Here is an 18,787-nt window from a genome sequence, read left to right as displayed (position 1 = left end):
ACCACAGCCTGAACATGAAACTCAACTGCTCCCAGGTGCTGCAGTAAAACCCTTTCCCTGCTGTGACATTGCACTCCATAGGATTTTATGAAAATATGCTAATGAGTGTGAATATAAAGTAACTGAAATATGCTTCATGCAAAAGGTCTCTTGTAAGGTATCATTACAAAGCTTATAACCTACTGTGTGTGTTCATCCTATTTGTATGAACCGATAATTCCTGTATCTGAAACTAGAAATATGAAATATAACTCTGAGGTCCTATTGTAATGAGGCAAAGTGTGTGCCATTAATAGTGGTTTGGACTCTTGAGGGCTCCCATTAACCAGGACAATTGACTGGAGATGGCTCTGTCCTGCACCATCTGTGAGTCAGGCCAGGAAGAATGAAGGATTGGGGTCTCACAGGACATGTGACCATGTCACCTGGTACAGGAATCCATCTTAAACCTGGGCCTTTTCCCCAGGAGAGAGACAAAAGTTTCCTGCCTCGTAGCAAAGCTGTATAAGGGGATGGAACAGAAGAAAGGTGGGTGCAGTCATGAGACGTCCTCTAGCTACCTTGAGCTGGAACAAGGACTATACCTGGTGAAAAGATTGGGCCCAGACAAGAAATAAGTCTAGTCTGCAAAAGAAGAGTATTGGAAGATCTCTGAGGGTGAGACTTGATCTGTATTGGGTTTCATACTGTATTAGGCTTGGACTTACATGTTTTTGTTTTATTTTGCTCTATGGAGAATACAAATGGCACAGAGAAGGAAAAGATAATGCCATAGAAAAGTCTCTGTGTGCGTGTGTTAGATGGGTGGGAGGCTGTCTAGAAATCACTCTCCTCTAGTTTCTTTTCTCTGATTTCCTTTGGGAAATCTGAAGCAGGGAGCAAACACCATTGCTACTTCTGAAGCTTGAATTTATGACCTTCAGATTATGAGACTGACACACTGTCAACTGCACTAAGAAGACTTGGTAAAGCTTTAGGCTCCGTGCATATAGGACCCTCCTACATCGGTGACTGGGGCAGGGAAGGAGCCAGGGGTGTGCTGGAAGAAGCAGGGAGCTCTGGTGCCCACAGACCTGTCCTGGCAGCTTTCTCAGCAGCAGAGAAATCAATTTGCCCTGCCAGTGAACAATCTCCTGGAACTAATGGCAGCACAGGGGGGATGTTTCCAAGCTGTGCACCTACTGCCACATTTTGGAACTTACTCTCCTTTTCCTAGCAGGGCACTTTCCATGGGAATTAGACAAAGCAAACTACACAGGTAAGAGGAACACGTTGGCGAAGGTACATGGGGAACAGAATCCAGGGCTCCAGATAAGGCCTGAATTTATAATCCCAGCAGCTTGCCCTTCTGCACTAACCAATTGCACCACTGCAGATGCTGTTTAGATGGATTTGGGAAGCAGGCAGTTCCCAGTCTCTGTGGTTCACACCTTTGCCTGGTAATTGAAAAGCAGCTGGTTCAAACCTAATTCAAGATGCGGCTTTTCAGTGATGAGACTCCAGTACGTTTTAACAGGAAGAAAATCTCCTCTATTCTGGTTTAGCCCCATTTGACTCCTTCTGCCCATCTTCTCCGCCCCCCCAGTCTCTTTCCTTCCCCACTGGGGCCATGCAGAGAGGAGCCCCAGTCAGTCTCTGTCACAGAGAGTCTGTATCCTACAAACGGAAGGAGGGGTCACTCTAAAACATTGAGAACGGGGAGGGGAGGGGTGTGCGTGGTTACGGGGAGAAAGGATGGAGACCTAACAGTGGGGCCCAGAGAGATTCCTCCAAACAGGGGAGATCCCCTGCTGCCCCCCATCTGCCAGCTGTGGGAAGAACAACTGTGTGTGTGGGGTCTCCACATGCTGTCCCCGCCCCAAGAGCCAACTGTGGCAATGGGAGCTGCAGGGCTGAAGTCTGTGGGCAGCAGTGCTCAGAGATGCCCCCAGCCCTCCCGCTTAGGGGCTGCTGCCAGAGGGGGGTGCGGGTTGCTTTCGAGAGATGCCCGAGGTAAATGCTGCACCCTTCATCCTCTCCTGTACCCCCAACCCCCTGCCCCAACCCAGGCCCCACACCTGCACCCAAACTCCTTCCAGGACCCTGCTCCTTGCACACCCTCCTGCACCGCAACCCCCTGACTGAGCCCAGACCTGCACCCAAACTCTTTCCCAGACTCCAGCCCCTCTCCCTCCCACACCCAAACTCCCTCCCAGACCCTTAGGCAGGTATGGGGAGGGGGGGCAGGACTTGGTCCCATTCTGGGCACCACCAAAAATTATACAAACCTGCCGCCCCTGTCCAGCCCAACCTTCTGCTGATGCACCTCAGCCCAGACCCATGTATGGTTTGAAGCTTCCATTGCTTAAATTCCAGGACACTGAGGGATTTCAGCTCCACTTTGCCCAGAGGGAACCTTCACCCCACTCCCAACCAGGTTCTTGTCCATGGGATCACTGTTAGCGGGGCTGGGTCCTTCAGTGTCTTTTCTCTCTCTACGACACACCAGGGTGCAATAACTGGGGCATCAGAGCACCCAGGAACTTCTGTGGGGCTGCCATTCCCCTTCCTCTTCTGTGGTCTCATCTGTCATTGACTCCAGCCTTTTTTCCATCCATCGTCAGCACCTCTCAAGCAAGCTGCACTCACCTCAAAAAGACATAAAGTCCTGTGGCACCTTATAGACTAACAGATGTATTGGAACATAAGCTTTCGTGGGTGAATACCCACTTCATCGGATGCATGTGGTGGAAATTTACAGGGACAGGTATAAATATGCAGGTAAGGACCAGTCTAGAGATAAGGAGGTTAGTTCAATCAGGAAGGATGAGGCCCTCTTCTAGCAGTTGAGGTGTGAAAGCCAAGGAAGGAGAAATTGCTTTTGTAGTTGGCTAGCCAGTTACAGAATTCCCACTCCATTCATCTGATGAAGTGGGGATTCACCCCTCAAAGCTTATGCTCCTGTACATCTGTTAGTCTCTAACGTGCCACAGGAATCTCACTTTTTCCAAATCCTGGTTAACGCAGCTACCCCTGTGATACTCAAAATGACAGTGTCCCCTGTTGGGAGTACATCACTGACCTCTCTCCTCTCTGAGCACTGACTGCCCCTCTGTTTCCTTGCCTCTCAGTCTGAGCAGATGGGACCTTTCCCTCCAGTGCCGGAGGATTCGCCCTTCTCATCTACCCTTGTCCCAAGCAGCACAGTGAGAGGGAATCTTAAATGTACCAAGGTGACTCAGGAGCAGACCCCCCCCCCAGACCTTCCATGCAATTGGCACTTGCCCCTCACTGAGCAGGACTGAAACTGGTACAGGGAGACTGGTGGGTCACATCCCCTCTGGGCATGAGCAAAGAGCAGGGTGAAAAGATGAGCATGGAGATGCAACCCAGGACCTCATATATGCAAAGCCTGTGCTCTACCACTGAGCTACATCCCCACATAAGCTGTACTTGCAATAGGTTACACTCAGAGCCCTCCTGTTCTCACTGCAGCCAGTGACCTATAAGCTTCCTAAGAAGCCCATTCCCCTCTCTGAGGGCCAGGCCTGCTCTCCTGTAGGTTACTTGTTCCTAGGGGTCACTTTTCAGCGGGGCCAGATTCTATGTGTGGGGCAGAGAGAGTTTGTGCCCTGGACTCAGGGTGCAGAGATACACTCAGCCCTCTCCCCTGCATTGGGTGCGGGGGGGTGCTGCAATCCCCTGCTGCAAGGTCATGGTGGGGGATGCTGTGAGCAGCTCAACACCTCACCCTGGCGGCAGAAGTGGGGTGGGGAATTCTAGGTGTTTCCACCTGCCTGTGAAGTCCAGCTTTCCCCAGGACATTCACTGCAGTGCAATTGGGTCACTGTTTCCATGGCTGAACAGCAAAGAATCACTCCCAGTTTCCCTTCTATCTGCAGCAGGATTAGCCTGTGTCAGTGGTTAATGAGGTGGATCTAGTTGTAGATTGTTATTCATTCCTCACCTTGACAATTCACACAGTCCCTTTCCTACTCAAATCCCCAGCACCTCGGTGATCCTGGTAGCAGGGGTTGGGTCCTGAGATTTTCAGGGTCCTTTTTACCCTCCACCTGGAGTGAACTCAGCTTTTCCCCCATCCCAGACAATCCATGAAATAACAACAGGAGCATAAAGAAAGGGGAGGGAACATCTCACTGCCAGGGCTGGATGTGCCCAGGGCCCCAACTCATCCATTGTTTCCATGGAATTTGGCCCCCTGCTTTGCACAAGGGACAGAGAAAGATCTTGCTGTTCCTGTGGCTGTGCAAGGAAAATTGAGCGTTTGTATGAAAGAGAGGAGGGAAATGGCCCCATGGTGGGACAATATCCTCAGGATTAAGACCTAAGGACTCAGGCTGAGAACTGATTTAACTCCACTCATCTAGGATTTAACAAATTGTCTTCCATGGAGCAGGGCCAGTTCCAGTGTTTTTGCCACCCCAAGTGGAAAAAAATATATAAAAAAGCTGCAATCAGCAGCAGCTCTACCTCTGCCACTTTTGGCTGCAAGTCTTTCCCTCCCAGAGGGTCTGAGAGGGCCCAACTGCCGCAGAAGCCTCCCCATTCCATTGGCCATCCTAGGCACCTGCTTGCTGTGCTAGTGCCTGGAGCCAGCCCTGCCATGGAGACACTGGGAAGATGGGGGAATCAGGAAAATACCACAGATTTGTTTACATTGCAAGTGAAGAATAACTGAAGCTTTTTTGGTTTAAAATCACTTTTCCCTGACTGGGAATTGAACCCAGGCCATGGCAGTAAAAGTATCAAATCCTAACCACTAAACCACCATAGAGCTGATGATGTTGTTTTTCTTCTCTCTTATACTACACTTTCTTAGGCTACTTTCTATCCACTTCCTGACACTGCTCCATTGTCCACTCCCTGAGGGGTTAAGAACAGAGGGCTGGTCTACACTATGGGGGGAAATCAATCTTAGATATGCAACTTCAGCTACGTGAATAACGTAGCTGAAGTCGAATATCTAAGACCGGATTACTCACCCGTCCTCACCGCGCGGGATCGATGTCCGCGGCTCCCCCTGTCGATTCCGCAACTCCGTTGGGGTTGGTGGAGTTCTGGAATCGATATAAGCGCGCTCGGGGATCGATATATCGTGGCTAGATGAGACGCGATATATCGATCCCCGAGCAATCGATTTTAACCCGCCGATACGGTGGGTAGTCTAGACGTAGCCAGAGAGTGCAGGAACCCCTGTACTCAGGGTCAGAACGTCAGCCCAACACAAGCCACTGAAACAAACTCGAATCATGCTTCCTCCAGCAGGATCACAGAGCCACACAAAAATAAACCCAGGAGGAACAATCCTCCTCTGCCTTCATTTACCCCATCGCAACCCTCTCAGCAGCCGACTCTTGCAGGAAGGACACTGAGCTGATAGGAGCTCTGGCATAGAGACAAAGGAAGGGGTGTTGCTCCCCCTCGCTGTGAGCTGATCACATTCTGACTCCGTGGAACGGGGCTCTGAGCTTTGCCATCTTGTGAGTTCTGAGTGCTGAGCCCCCTGGACCCTTCTACTGACAGCATGGTGATTGCACAACAGCTGCAAGGCCTTTTTCCCTCTCTTTGTCCTCCTTGGCTTCCCCAGACTTTCCCAACAAATGATTCTATCAGGCGCTGGAGGGATCTAAGGACCTGTAGGTTTCCCTCACCCACCTCTTAAGGCAAACAGTGATTCCCTTCTCTGACACTCCTGGGTCTGGGCTTCTTATGGGTTTTTCTCCAGGGAACCTGATTCCCTGTGAAAATGTGTGTGTGTCATGTGGGGAACTCAGACTCAGATTCTCCCCCACTAGATGAGTCCAACAGCACTTCCCCTTGGTGGGAGAATCCTAAATTCCACCCTCCCCCATAGTTTCTCTGACCAGCTGATGGCGGCAGCATGCTAAATCAACCCCAGCTTTCTGGTCTAGAAAGCAGCATCTAACCAGCCTTGTGACAGCTCTGGTTTGCTCGCTGAGGACATAACAAACCAGGAAAGAAGTCAAATGTCAGACAGAGAACCTCAGCTCACAAATAAACACCCTCAGGGATTGAGGGATTGAGAACTGGTTAAAAGATAGGGAACAAAGGGTAGGAATTAATGGTAAATTCTCAGAATGGAGAGGGGTAACTAGTGGTGTTCCCTAAGGGTCAGTCCTAGGACCAATCCTATTCAATTTATTCATAAATGATCTGGAGAAAGGGGTAAACAGTGAGGTGGCAAAGTTTGCAAATGATACTAACCTACTCAAGATAGTTAAGACCAAAGCAGATTGTGAAGAACTTCAAAAAGATCTCACAAAACTAAGTGATTGGGCAACAAAATGGCAAATGAAATTTAATGTGGATAAATGTAAAGTAATGCACATTGGAAAAAATAACCCCAACTATACATACAATATGATGGGGGCTAATTTAGCTACAACGAGTCAAGAAAAAGATCTTGGCGTCATTGTGAATAGTTCTCTGAAGATGTCCACGCAGTGCGCAGAGGTGATCAAAAAAGCAAACAGGATGTTAGGAATCATTGAAAAGGGGATAGAAAATAAGACTGACAATATATTATTGCCCTTATATAAATCCATGGTACGCCCACATCTCGAATACTGTGTACAGATGTGGTCTCCTCACCTCAAAAAAGAGATTCTAGCACTAGAAAAGGTTCAGAAAAGGGCAACTAAAATGATGAGGGGTTTGGAGAGGGTCCCATATGAGGAGAGATTAAAGAGGCTAGGCCTCTTCAGCTTGGAAAAGAGGAGACTAAGGGGGGATATGATAGAGGTATATAAAGTCATGAGTGATGTTGAGAATGTGGATAAGGAAAAGTTATTTACTTATTCCCATAATACAAGAACTAGGGGTCACCAAATGAAATTAATAGGTAGCAGGTTTAAAACAAATAAAAGGAAGTTCTTCTTCACACAGCGCACAGTCAACTTGTGGAACTCCTTACCTGAGGAGGTTGTGAAGGCTGGGACTATAACAATGTTTAAAAGGGAACTGGATAAATTCATGGTAGCTAGGTCCATAAATGGCTATTAGCCAGGAAGGGTAAAAAATGGTGTCCCTAGCCTCTGTTCATCAGAGGATGGAGATGGATGGCAGGAGAGAGATCACTAGATCACTGCCTGTTAGCTTCACTCCCTCTGGGGCACCTGGCATTGGCCACTGTCGGTAGTCAGATACTGGGCTAGATGGACCTTTGGTCTGACCCGGTATGCCCGTTCTTATGTTCTTATAGGGCACCTTCTACACGGCGACTGGGCAGTTGACTGACTTTAAATCTAGCTAGCTCTGTTGGTAGACCATGATGCTCTTAATCCCACCATGGTGGGTGGTAGTGACAGCCCTTAGGTGTCACTCTTCTGCTAATAGTCACAGATCCAGCTGAAACAAACTCTCTGTGCTCTTTGGCAGGTCATGTTTCTTCTTCTCTCTGAGCTTCACTAAAACATGAAGAGAGAACAAACTGACATTTGCATCCTATGTTAAGAGAGTATTTTCTCCTCTTCCATTGTACCCCAGGCAAGAAGAGGGGATAATAACCAGTTAACGGATGATTGCAGAGGGGAAATTTGGTCTCCATGTCCACTGATGGTAGGACAAGAAGTAATGGACTTAATCTGCAGCCAGGGAGATTCACGTTAGATATTGGGAACAGCTTTCTAACTCTGAGGGTAGTTAAGCTCTGGAATAGGCTCCCAACGGTGTCTGTGGAGTCTCTGTCCTAGGAGGCTTTTAAGAACAGGTTGAACAAACCTCTGTCAAGGATACTCTGCATATACTTGGTCCCATAGACAACCTGCTCTGGCTCTGGTTCCCTCCTTCTGCTCCCTGCCTGGGCCGACTGCTGTGGGCACTTGATCCCACATGGCCCCCAATGCATCGTCTCTGCTTGGCTCTGCTTCAGCAGAGAGGGCTGGATTTCATGACCTCTCCAGGGCCCTTGCAGCCGTACAGCTCTCTAATTCGATGCCATCGCAATACAATATAAACAACAACAAAAGTGGAAACACCCCAATCTAACATCTAACAATTCAGCGTGAAATGACATTCCACAGCACAAAGTGACAACACGTAGGAGTGCAAAGCCCGACAATTCAGCACCATGAAAATGAACGCCCCATGGGGCAAAATGACGCACTGCAAAAGAGCTCAGCTCAAACCAGTGCAACACAAGCCAGTGCAAAAACCATACAACACGAAACAATGCATCAGAGTGCAAAGTGACACTGTGCAAAACAGCTCAGCGTGGAATGACACAGCACAAACCCACACAACAGACTCATATAGAAAGGTAGGGCAGGGAGGGACCCTGAGAGTCAGGACCAAGTCTCCCTTGGCCATCCCTGACAGGTGTTTGAAGAACAAGGAAACAAAAAGGGCACCACAAACTCATGGTTTTTGGATGAGTCAAGAAAAGGGAGTAGCATTGTCCCCCTCAGGTAGCCCCTGTTCAATTCCAGGTCAGAAAACAAAACTCTTCTGCAAGAATATCCAAAAAATATTGTGTTTCACTTTACTTCATAAGTACAGTTTTGTGGCAATTAAATGATGACTCTAAAGTTTCCTAAAAGTGTGGGAAATATGGATATATCTGAGGAAATGGCTTAGAATGAAGGAAGACAAAAACTGATGGGTCGACAGAACAGGCCCTGTTTCCCCCTGGTTTGGAACTTCTCTCACAACTACTGGAAGAGAAAAGCTAAGCAAATGGTGTTCTATTGTTGCAAAGGAGATTAAAGTGAGGACTTTTTCTGCAGATAGAATTAAATGGTCATGTCAGGAGTGGGATTTGAAACCACGTCTCCATGCAGAGACCAGAACACCCAATGGATTGGAAAAAAAGAAACATAACTAGCACTTTAGACCAGTCCACCATCCTGATACTACAAAAAACATGACTTATCAACCCTAGTTTTAATTAATAGTTAAACTCTTTAGGGAGGTCACGATGGCACATCTCTTTCAACTCCTAGAGACCTTCTACAACACAGCTGATTTTTAGACACGCTCACCCAGACCTAAAGTTACACGTTTCCTGGAGCTCCATGAGTTCTGCGGTGTTGGAATCTCGCTGTTCGCTTTTTATGTGAACAAAAGATGGGTGCTGGCATTCTGAGAGAGTAATGGTGAACCTCAAAATCCTGCCCTGGGGGCCAGACAGTTAAGCAACCAGCACCCACAACCTCTACTATGATAGCATCCTGTCTGGGAACAACTCACTTACCAACAGCTGGGGTATGAAATCCTCATTTCTTTGTTGTTCTGTCACTGTAGTCCCCACTTTCCTATTGCTTGTCTGTATAATCTCTGTCTGGTTCTGTAACTGTTTCTGTCTGCTGTATAATTAATTTGTTTTGTGTAAACCAGTTAAGGTGGTGGGGTATAATTGGTTAGATAATCATGTTACAATATGTTAGGATTGGTCGGTAAGATGATTGGTTAAGATAGAGCTAAGCAGAACTCCAGTTTTACTATATAGTCTGCAGTCAATCAGGAAGTAAGGGGGGGAATGCGAATGGGAATTGAGGTAGGGGAATTAGAATTATGTTTTGCTAAGGGGGGAATAGGAACAGGGAAGGGGAACAGGGACACAGGCAAGCCTCTGTGGTGTCAGAGCTGGGAAGGGGGATACTGAGGAAGGAAACTGGAATCATTGCTTGCTGGAAGTTTACCCCAATAAACATTGAATTGTTTGCACCTCTGAGCTTCGTGCATTGCTGCTCTCTGGTCACGTGAGAAGGACCAGGGAATGGGAGGGTGATGGGACAAACCCTCTAACAAGTACGTCTTTCAGGGTGTGAAACCCCCCAGAACCAGTATAATTAAGCTGACCTAAGCCATGGTTAGATAGTGCTAAGCGAAAGGAAAGATTGTTTTGTCAATGCTGCTATTACAGGGATGGAAAACCCCTCCCCTCACTGTAGCAGCTGTCTACTCCACAGGGCTACAGCAGTATTTTAAGCACAGCCAGCCTCAGAGGGAGACCAGATCTGGCTCCATGGATGCTCAGGCACTAAGACAGCAGCAATGACAATACACTAACCCCTCCATAGTTGGCAGGATTCAAACCTGCATGGGGAGACCCCAATGCATTTCTAGTCCATCGCCTTAACCACTCGGCCACAACTACTTGATGAACAGCTGCTGCACTACATGATTCTGTTCTCACAGAATTGTCACTTCAAATGGCTCAGACCAGCTCCCCCAGCACACTCACGGCTGTGCATTAGTGTAATTGTGTCCATGGTGAACAGCAAGAATTCCTGCCCATTTCCCTTCCAGCTGGAGCATGATTAGTGTGTTTGTGGCTAACGACATTCCTATAGATTGTTGTTCATTCCTCATACTGACAATTCAGACAGTCTCCTTCCTATTCGAATCTCTACCATATCATTCCAATAGCTGGGGGCAGGATTTCTCTGGGGCACTGAAATGTTTCAGGGGTTGGTGTGTGAGCTCAGCCTTGCATTCCATCCCTGATGTTTCATGGACTAACAACAGCAGCAGAAAGAAAGAGCCGAGCCAATATCTCCCTGGCAGGGATGCAGGTGACCACGTCCCCTCTGTTTGACCATTGCCATTGCAGTAGAGAAGGGTTCACTGGAATCGAGTGCCCTGGCTCAGACAAGAGACACAGGGAGGTTTTACTGTTATTGGATCTGTGCAAAGGAAATTGTGCCTCTGTGTGAAATTGAGGAGGGAAATGAAACGTCCACATGGTGGCCCAGTGCCTTAAGGAATGTAGGCGATGGACTCTGGCTGAGAAATGATTTAACAGGAATGTGTATCAATGTATTGCCCTGATTAAAAGCTATGGCTGTAAGGTGCCACTGTTGTTAGTACTTGAACCTGCGTGAAGGCACCTGAGTGGGTGTCAAGTCCATTACCTTAATGAGGGGTAGCTGATTATTTTGTCAAGACCCAAATTTCTTGGTCAAGGTCTAGTCAATGTCTAGATGACAGAGAAAATAACACACTGATGATAATAAGATGAATTTAGAAATATTTACAGTTGCTATGAGCATAACTATGATGATTGTTTCAGGTTTCACTCTTTATATCTGACACCACCACCGCCTTTCCCTTTAGTCTTGTAGTTTACCAAGGGTAAAACTAAACATCTCTTCAGATACAAGGAAGTGTTTGTGTTCATTCCTGCTAGCTACACAGGGGCTTGATGTAGCTGCTTTCAATCCTCCGGCTCTGCTGGGATAAGTAACATTTCAGGGTGTCACTGAACTGAAGGACGGAGATCATTTTTTGACAGATTACGCTTCCTCTTAAAGGTGTTTGTCTGGCTGGCAGCCCTGGTTCCCTGGTCTCTCCTGAGGGAAGAAAGTTTCTGTGCAAAATACTAAAACTTTTAACAGAGAGGAGGGAAAACCGATGGCCACATGATGGGGCCAGTATGTACCACAACATGGTTCTTTTATGTGGGATGACTCTGAAGATTGACTGATCTCCACTTCCTTGGATTTGAAGAGATGTTTAGTTGTGCACTTAGGAGCCTATAAGACTGAAGCAATTTTATGAATGGTGACACTACGATTGAAGGATTATTTAATGCTGTAGAAATCGTTAAAAACACTTAGCTTCAACTTGAGCTGCCTGTTATTAAAGGCTGGTTTCCCCACATCAGTTCCATAAGCTCTGCTAGAAAGGCCCTGGGTTCTCTCCTGCCTCGGTGGGAACTAGAGGGAATCGTCCCCTGCTGCCCTTGGCTTCAGGCTGATGTTTCTAGGGAGGAGATGTGGAATTGGTTTGTTTGCTGTTGAGAAGGGAGCCAGGCCAGTTCTCATAGAACGAGAACTCCCAGCATCTTCCCAGCCCAACCCAAGCTGCTGCCCTGTCCCAGCCTCTGTTCCCCTGGGAGCCCTGCTTGTTTGACTCTAGAGCAGGCTGGGAGCAGCAGCTGAGGCAGAGGACAACCTGGGCTGGGCAGAGGCTAGGAGCAGAGCACCAGAGGCCTCTGCTGGCTCCCTCCTCAGCAGCAAACAATCAGTCCCCACCCACACCCTGGGACAGCAGCCTGGAGCCAAGGGCAGTGCCCAGTGAGGGGTTCTCTTTTTCCTCTTCCTGGGGTGAGCAGGGACCTGGGGGTGTTTCTTGCAGGGCAGTTGGAACTGAATTGGGGAACAGGCTTTTAATAACAGGCAGCTCAAGTTCAGACTAATTTTGTTACAATTTTCTTTATAATGTAAAATAATTCAAAAGTAAATGGGCAGGAATGATTGGAACTCTTTTCTCCCTGTCACACAAAGAAATGGCTTTTTGGCTTTTCATGATACAGGAGTCAGGTTCGTTCACTGTGCAGAATCAATGTGCACAGAAGCCTGTTGTGTTTCATTTCTTAGGTTCCGCTGCCATCATGTGGCCATTTCCTTCCCCTCCTTTCTGTCCAAAGTGCAGAGCCCAGTTCCTCCAGGGAGAGAAGGACATCTTTCTTCTTTCCTTCCTCAAAAGCCCCCTTCCTTGGAAAGCCCTTTGCTGGGTCTGGGTGGGGAACAGCCATTCCTGAGGATTAATTTCACACCATATTTGGGTTTGATATATAGATTTTACAGCCAGACTAGATCACTAGGTACCTCTGCTCTGACCTGATTCACAACAGAGTCCAGAGAATTTTACCCAGTGACTCCTACACCCACCCCAAGATCTACTGGCTGAGCGAGGAGGTTTCATTCAGAAAGTCATCATGTTTGGATATAAAGGTGGGAAATGATGGGGAAATTGGTCCCTCTTTCAAGTTTCAATGTTGTAACTTCTACATCTAGACTGGGGTGCCCAACCTGAGCCTGAGAAGGAGCCAGAAATTCCCAATGTAACTGCCAAACATGCACCTTTGTATGCAACTACTGAGTCAATTGTGAAGCTTCCCATCATTATCATTATCCCTCTGAAATAATGATGTGATGGACACTTGGCTCTATATCCCAGTGTGCCCTGCACGTCTACAGGATGCATTAGCCAATCCAACCATTCGACACTTGCAGATGGGCACCTCTTTACTGTGCCTGAGTCTTGTACAGCTATGAAAGGCCAGTAGATGCTGATATTTCCCTGTCTTTTTAATCTGCACTAATACCAGGCCAGGCCAGGGCTGGGAAGAGAGAGAGAGTAGCAGGATTCCCATATTGTATCCATTTCCCTTTTTCTTGACTAGTTTCTCCTCTGCATAACTGGTACTTCTTTTGCTATGAGCCTGGCTAACTCAGCTGGTAAAGTGTCAGACTTTTAATCTGATGGTCTAGGGTTCAAGGCCCTGGTCAGGTAATAAACTACTCACTATATCCTTAAAAATTGTTCTTCAGAGTTCCCCTTTAGTGTTACTTTTTCTCTTCAAGACTGTGCCTTTCCTAAGAAGGGCTTTTGTGTGTGGGGGTTTGAAGGGGCAACTTCCTGACATCCTCTCTGGCCTTGCAGCCTGGAGGAATAAAGGCCTCTGGGCGTACAGCATGTTCCTCCCCTGCATGCACACACATACACAGAAAACACAACAGAATATCCCTAAGGAATTAGAATCACCTGCTGCCTTCCTCTATCCTGCTGGATCCCCAAATGATGATGCTCTTCAGCCTAAACCCATGTCCCCTCTACTCTCAGTGCCCCTCAGTCCCAATCCAGTGCCCCTCCTGTGCACACTGCTCCTCAGTCCCAACCAGAGCCTACTCCTCTTCACCCTTCTCCTCAATCCCAACCCACAGCCCCCTCCTTTTTACACTGCTCCTCAATCCCAACCCACAGCCCCCTCCTATTCCCAGTGCCCCTCAATCCCAAACCACAGCTCCCTCCTTCCCTCCAGCAGCAGGTGCCTCAGACTCCCTCAGGAAGATTTTCTTGCAAGGTTTCATGTATGAGTCCACATGTGTATTTTACAATGCGTTGGAAATATGTTGTGTTGCTTGACAAAATGATCACTTTTGGCTTTTGTTGGATTCCCAGTCTCCTTGTTATTGGGACAGGAGAAATAAAGGGTTGTTATCTTTGTTGTGTGAATCAAGGGCAGCACAACTGTGTTTGGCAGACCCCGACTGAGGGACTCACCTTCAATTCAATAGCACTTGCTAGGCAGGGGACAAGAGTTCCAAGGCCAAGTGGGCTGGGGTCCCAATACTAAAATTTAGGTGTTAAACCAACTTTAGGACAGGGTGGCAGTGGAGGGATGAGTGAGTTCCTAGACAACACAGTGAGTATGGTGCCTTCTTATTTTCCTCCTTTTCCACTCAGGATGACAGGTGAACTCTACAGAGCCAACTCTGGGCTTGCACTGACTAAGGACAACAGCTGTGAGTGGAGTGCCGGGGGGGCTCACGTTTAAGGACTTTTGGTTGCTGGATTTACAAACCGTAGGGAAAAGGACACTGCCCAGCTTATTTGGGGGTGGGTCTTTTCCTCGTGGTTTATGTGTATGTGTTGGGGCTGCTGACATGACTTCTGCTAACCTTGGGCTTACATTGCAATGTAGACATATCCTAAGAGGGCATCTATACTATGATAAAATCCCGCTGGCCTGGTTGATCTGATTTGGGCTCCTGGGAATGAAACTGGAGCCCAGGCTTGGAAACCCTCACCCCCCGTGGGGTCTCGGAGGCTGGGCTCCTGAGGCTTTGGCCGTGGGGTGGTAAATTTGCACTGTAGACATCTCAGCTCAAGCTCAATATTGGGCTCTGGGAGCCCTCAAGGTTGGGAGGGAGTTTAGCAAGCAAAAAAGGTAAAATGGCAGTGGAGTAATACCCTGGACTCAATGGCATTTCTCCATTGGTCTGTCTGCTTTGGGGCAGGGACAATAACACGTCCTGCTGCATTTGTTATTTCAAAGGGTGGTTTAGGATTTTCATTCTCACACAAGGTGCATGAAGCAGGGCTCAACCCTTGATGCAAGCTAAATGAGCTGCTCACAGATTCTGGCAGCCACAATGAGCAATTGGTGTGAGAGCCCAGACCTGCCCCTGTCCCAAAGGGAGGGGGGTCATTTGTGAGAGGCTGGAACAGCTCTTAACTCCCAAACTTTCAGTAATTCTGTTATTAGTGCCTGTGAGTATAATTAAAACTGCCATACTGGGCTGGACCATAGGCCCATCTAGCTCTGTGTTTTGTCCATTGATAGCAGCCAATACCAGGTGCCCCAAGAGTTAATCAACAAGGCACCCTTGGCAGTTGAACCCAGGATCTCCTGTTTACAAGGCAGGTGCTTTAACCAGCTAAGCCATGGTGCCCACCTGTATCTTAAACACAGTGTCTGCCCACAGCTGACTCCCTCCCATCCGCACTAGGGCCTGAAAAGCTTTGCTTGTGTTTGGATTCTGCAAAGCAGAGAAGCAGGTGAGTTTTTCCTTGCAAGTTGTGTGTGTGTGTGATTCTTTGGCCAGGTCTGCATTACAAAGTTATTTCAGCATCATTATATTGCTCAGGTGTGTGAAAACCACACAACGCTCCTTTGGTCAGCAGCTTGTGGCTGGGGCACACACTGCAATACCACATCTGCCGACATAGCTGCCCTGTTTTGGTGACAAAATAAAACCACCTTGACGAGAGGCCTAAAGCTTTGCAGCAAACTTAAAGTGACAAATCGTCAGTGTAAATGCTGCTGTTCATTATATCACCATAACTGGCCTCCACCAGTATCCCATAATGCCTGCCGTGAACTCTCCTGCCCTGCATTCCTGCTACAGAGGCTGGGCCCCTCCCATTTCATAGTTCCAGAAAGTTCTAGCAGCTGAGCCACTGTCTACACTGGGATTAGGTTGATAGAACTGCATTGCCAGCCTAAGTAATGTAATTACACCAACCTAATTTTGTAGTGTAGACCTGTCCAAAGAATCACACACACACCTTGGGAGCAAAACGTCACCTGCGCCTCTGTTTTACAGAAACCAAACACGAGCAACATTTGTCAGGGCCCAGTGGGGATTGGCAGACAGTCAGGTGTGGGCAGACACAATGCTTTAAGTAACAGCAGGTACCATGGCTTAGGTGGTTAAAGTACCTGTTTTGTAAACAGGCGATCCTGGATTCAATTCCCAGTGGTGCGTTGGGGAGTGGCTTTTGGGGCACCTGGCATTGGCTACTGTCAGAAGACAAGATTCAGAACTAGATGGACCTATGGTTTTAATTACAGGCACAGGTGCTGATAATAGAGTTACTGAAAGTTTGGGTGTTAAGAGCTGATAGCTCAGTGGTCCAGTCCCCTCAATGTGGTTTTACTATTTCCACCTGCTAAACTCCCTCCCAACCTCTATAAAATTACAGTGCAGACATATGGGCTTGAGCCCAACTTCTGAGGCCCCACGAGGGGTGAGGGTTTCTGAACCCAGGCTTCAGCGTGAACACAAATATCTGCACCACAGTTTTTAGCCCCTCAGCTTTACGTCCATGAGCCCAAGTCAGATGACCCAGGCCAGCCCTGCTGCCATCTTTATCCCAGGAGAGATGGACTCTAAGGGTACGTCTCCATCGCAATGGAAGCCCAGGTGTGGCATGCTGTGCTCAAAGCAGCACCCTGGAAGCCCCATATTCACCACTCCGATATAACGATCATATGGTTTGTACAAGTCTGCCTTGTGAGGATGGACACTGCTTGATTCACATCCTAGCAAAGGAGCTTCCTAAAAAGCTGGAAGAAATGATGAAAGAAGGGTAGAGACACCATGACTTGGCCTCTCTCCCCCATAACTCAACAGCTGGAAACACACCTGGAGGACAAAGACTGAGCTGAACTGATTCAGAAATCAGAAGAGAATACTAATAATACATTCAAACCAAATTCCCCAACCAGACTAGTACTGGTTTTTCAGCAGGATTCTTGGGCCCAGCTTTGTTGGGGGTACGAGGACTCTGCCACACATAAGAGTAGAAAGAGCATCCTTGGAGTCAGGCAGGCCTCTGGTAAGGGGGTGGGGACTCAGATCCTTTCTCTGGCCAGTTGTACCAGGGTCATGTATAAACCAGGGAAGTTCCCCACAATAGCCAGACCAGAACCCCCTGTACACTTGCCCTCTGTACTCCTTGCTTCTCAGTCTCTCTTCCCCTCATCTCTGCTGCTCCCCCTCTGAGGTTTCTCAGCACCTGGCCCCACTTCCTGCCAGCCAGAGACTGCATGTTCTAGGCCTGCTCCTGTGGATGTGGCCTCTCTCCTGATTCCTGAGGAAAGGAACCTTTCCAGGAAACAGCCATGGCTTCTGGGAATCCGCATGTGGCTGGTGGACAGCACCAGGAATCATTTGGCTTCTGGCGCACAAGGCTACTTAAAAACTGAGGACACAGGCAAGGGCTTGAACTCTAAACCTTCAGATTAAAAGCCTGAGGTTCTATCAACTGAGCTACCTGGGCTTGCTAAGACCATCTTCACCATTCACCACAAGAGCGAGCAGGTAGGCAAAAGAGAGGCAAAAAAAAGTCCCAGGAACCCCTCATGTGGCCTAATGGATAAGGTGTTTTAGTGTGGATTAAAAGATTGAGGATTCAAGTCCCTTGGTGGTTGTGTTTCTGCAGTTTTACCTTTGTGCTGAAATTCCTGCTCCCTTTAGGGCTGGAACCTCTTCTTGGCGGCTCAGGCCAATGCTCTGGCTTCAGCTAGAGCCCCGGGAAGGAGTTGGGGGTTGGGTGTCACAAAGGCGGGGGCATGAGCCCCAAGTGCTTCCAGTCTAGCCTTTGCCATTCCTGACTTGCCAAAGAAAGTGGGCGGCTGTCCGGGCTAGCGTGTGCACCTGTCCCTGTGCTGGAGGGTACTTGCTACAAAGCGTCTTCAGAGCCTGGGTGTTTCTCTGCTTCTTGCCAGCTCAGGAAAAGCCTCTTGGGGTAAAATCTCCTGCCCCACTGCAAAAGTGAGCACCTTGAGTGGGACCAGTCAGAGGCCCCACCATGGGGGCTGGCCCTGCTTTCCTACCTTCTTGTGATGTTGGCCACAGAGCATCAGCAGCTGCCCCACATGCTGGTGACCTTCAGTAGGTGTTTTGCATGGCAGGGAGCAGCCTGGCTGCATGTTTTTGTGCCTCTCTGAAGGCCACACATAGGCATGGTCCTGCCCTCCTCTAGCCCTGACCTCAGTTGCTCTGTGGCTTTTAAGCCTTCCCTCTAGGTGCCCAGAGGAGGAGAGGTGTTTTGGGTCACTTTTACAGATGCCCCTTCCCTGGTACTGCCATTGCTCAGCTGCACAGAGGAGTTTTCATCCCCAATCCCTGCTTAGCAGCCCTCTGGCACCATTCCTGAGGGCTGCTCTGCCTCACTTTCTTCCTACCATATTGGGAAAGACAGCTCTCATCATCATTAAAGGTCAGGTGGGCCAACTAGGGGCAGAAGCCCCCTTCTATGTTTTCTTACTGCAGAGTCCAAGGTCAGGAACTCACCTTGGGTGCAGACTTTGCTATGCTCCCAGAAAACAAGCCATCCCTGCACAAACAAGGCCTGCCAAAGCCCAGGATTGAAGCAGGGACCTTCAGATCTTCAGTCTAACACTCTCCCAGCTGAGCTACTTTGACAGCTGCAGGACAGCATTTTGGCCTGTTGCTTCTCTGTCTGGGATGTTTTTGTCAGCAGTTGCACACAGAAAGGACAGAAAATGAATGGCTGCTTCACACCCCCACTGGAGGAACCCGGCGCCCTTAGCTGTGGTGAGTAAGAAGTGTCTGTTGGCTGCCAGGACCTGTTCCCCAGGAGCTGGAACAGCAGCTGCTGCCTCCCCCTCAGCTCCAGGCTGTGGGAAATGCTCATTGCCTGGCTGCATGGGCGGATGCTGCTCCATGCTCTGGAGATCATCAGTATTGGTCTGTCAACCCCCCGTCTTCACTGAGCCAGTCTGGTA

The 18,787-nt window shown here is 48.5% G+C and overlaps 3 non-coding genes across 3 annotated transcripts; 1 reads left to right on the top strand and 2 right to left on the bottom strand.

Moving 5' to 3' along the window:
• Positions 1-10,035: 10,035 nt before the first annotated feature.
• TRNAS-AGA lies at positions 10,036-10,117 on the bottom strand. The gene has a single exon. It is a non-coding gene; the product is annotated as a tRNA-Ser (tRNA).
• Positions 10,118-13,187: 3,070 nt separating this feature from the next.
• On the top strand, positions 13,188-13,260 carry TRNAK-UUU. Its single transcript has one exon. It is a non-coding gene; the product is annotated as a tRNA-Lys (tRNA).
• A 5,131-nt stretch (positions 13,261-18,391) lies between these two features.
• TRNAF-GAA lies at positions 18,392-18,464 on the bottom strand. The gene has a single exon. It is a non-coding gene; the product is annotated as a tRNA-Phe (tRNA).
• Positions 18,465-18,787: the final 323 nt, after the last annotated feature.

Source organism: Gopherus evgoodei, unplaced genomic scaffold (assembly GCF_007399415.2).
Source record: "Gopherus evgoodei ecotype Sinaloan lineage unplaced genomic scaffold, rGopEvg1_v1.p scaffold_97_arrow_ctg1, whole genome shotgun sequence".
Taxonomy (NCBI): Eukaryota; Metazoa; Chordata; order Testudines; family Testudinidae; genus Gopherus; species Gopherus evgoodei.
The sequence above is the reverse complement of the archived record's forward strand: the minus strand, read 5'-3'. Positions and strand labels throughout refer to the sequence as shown.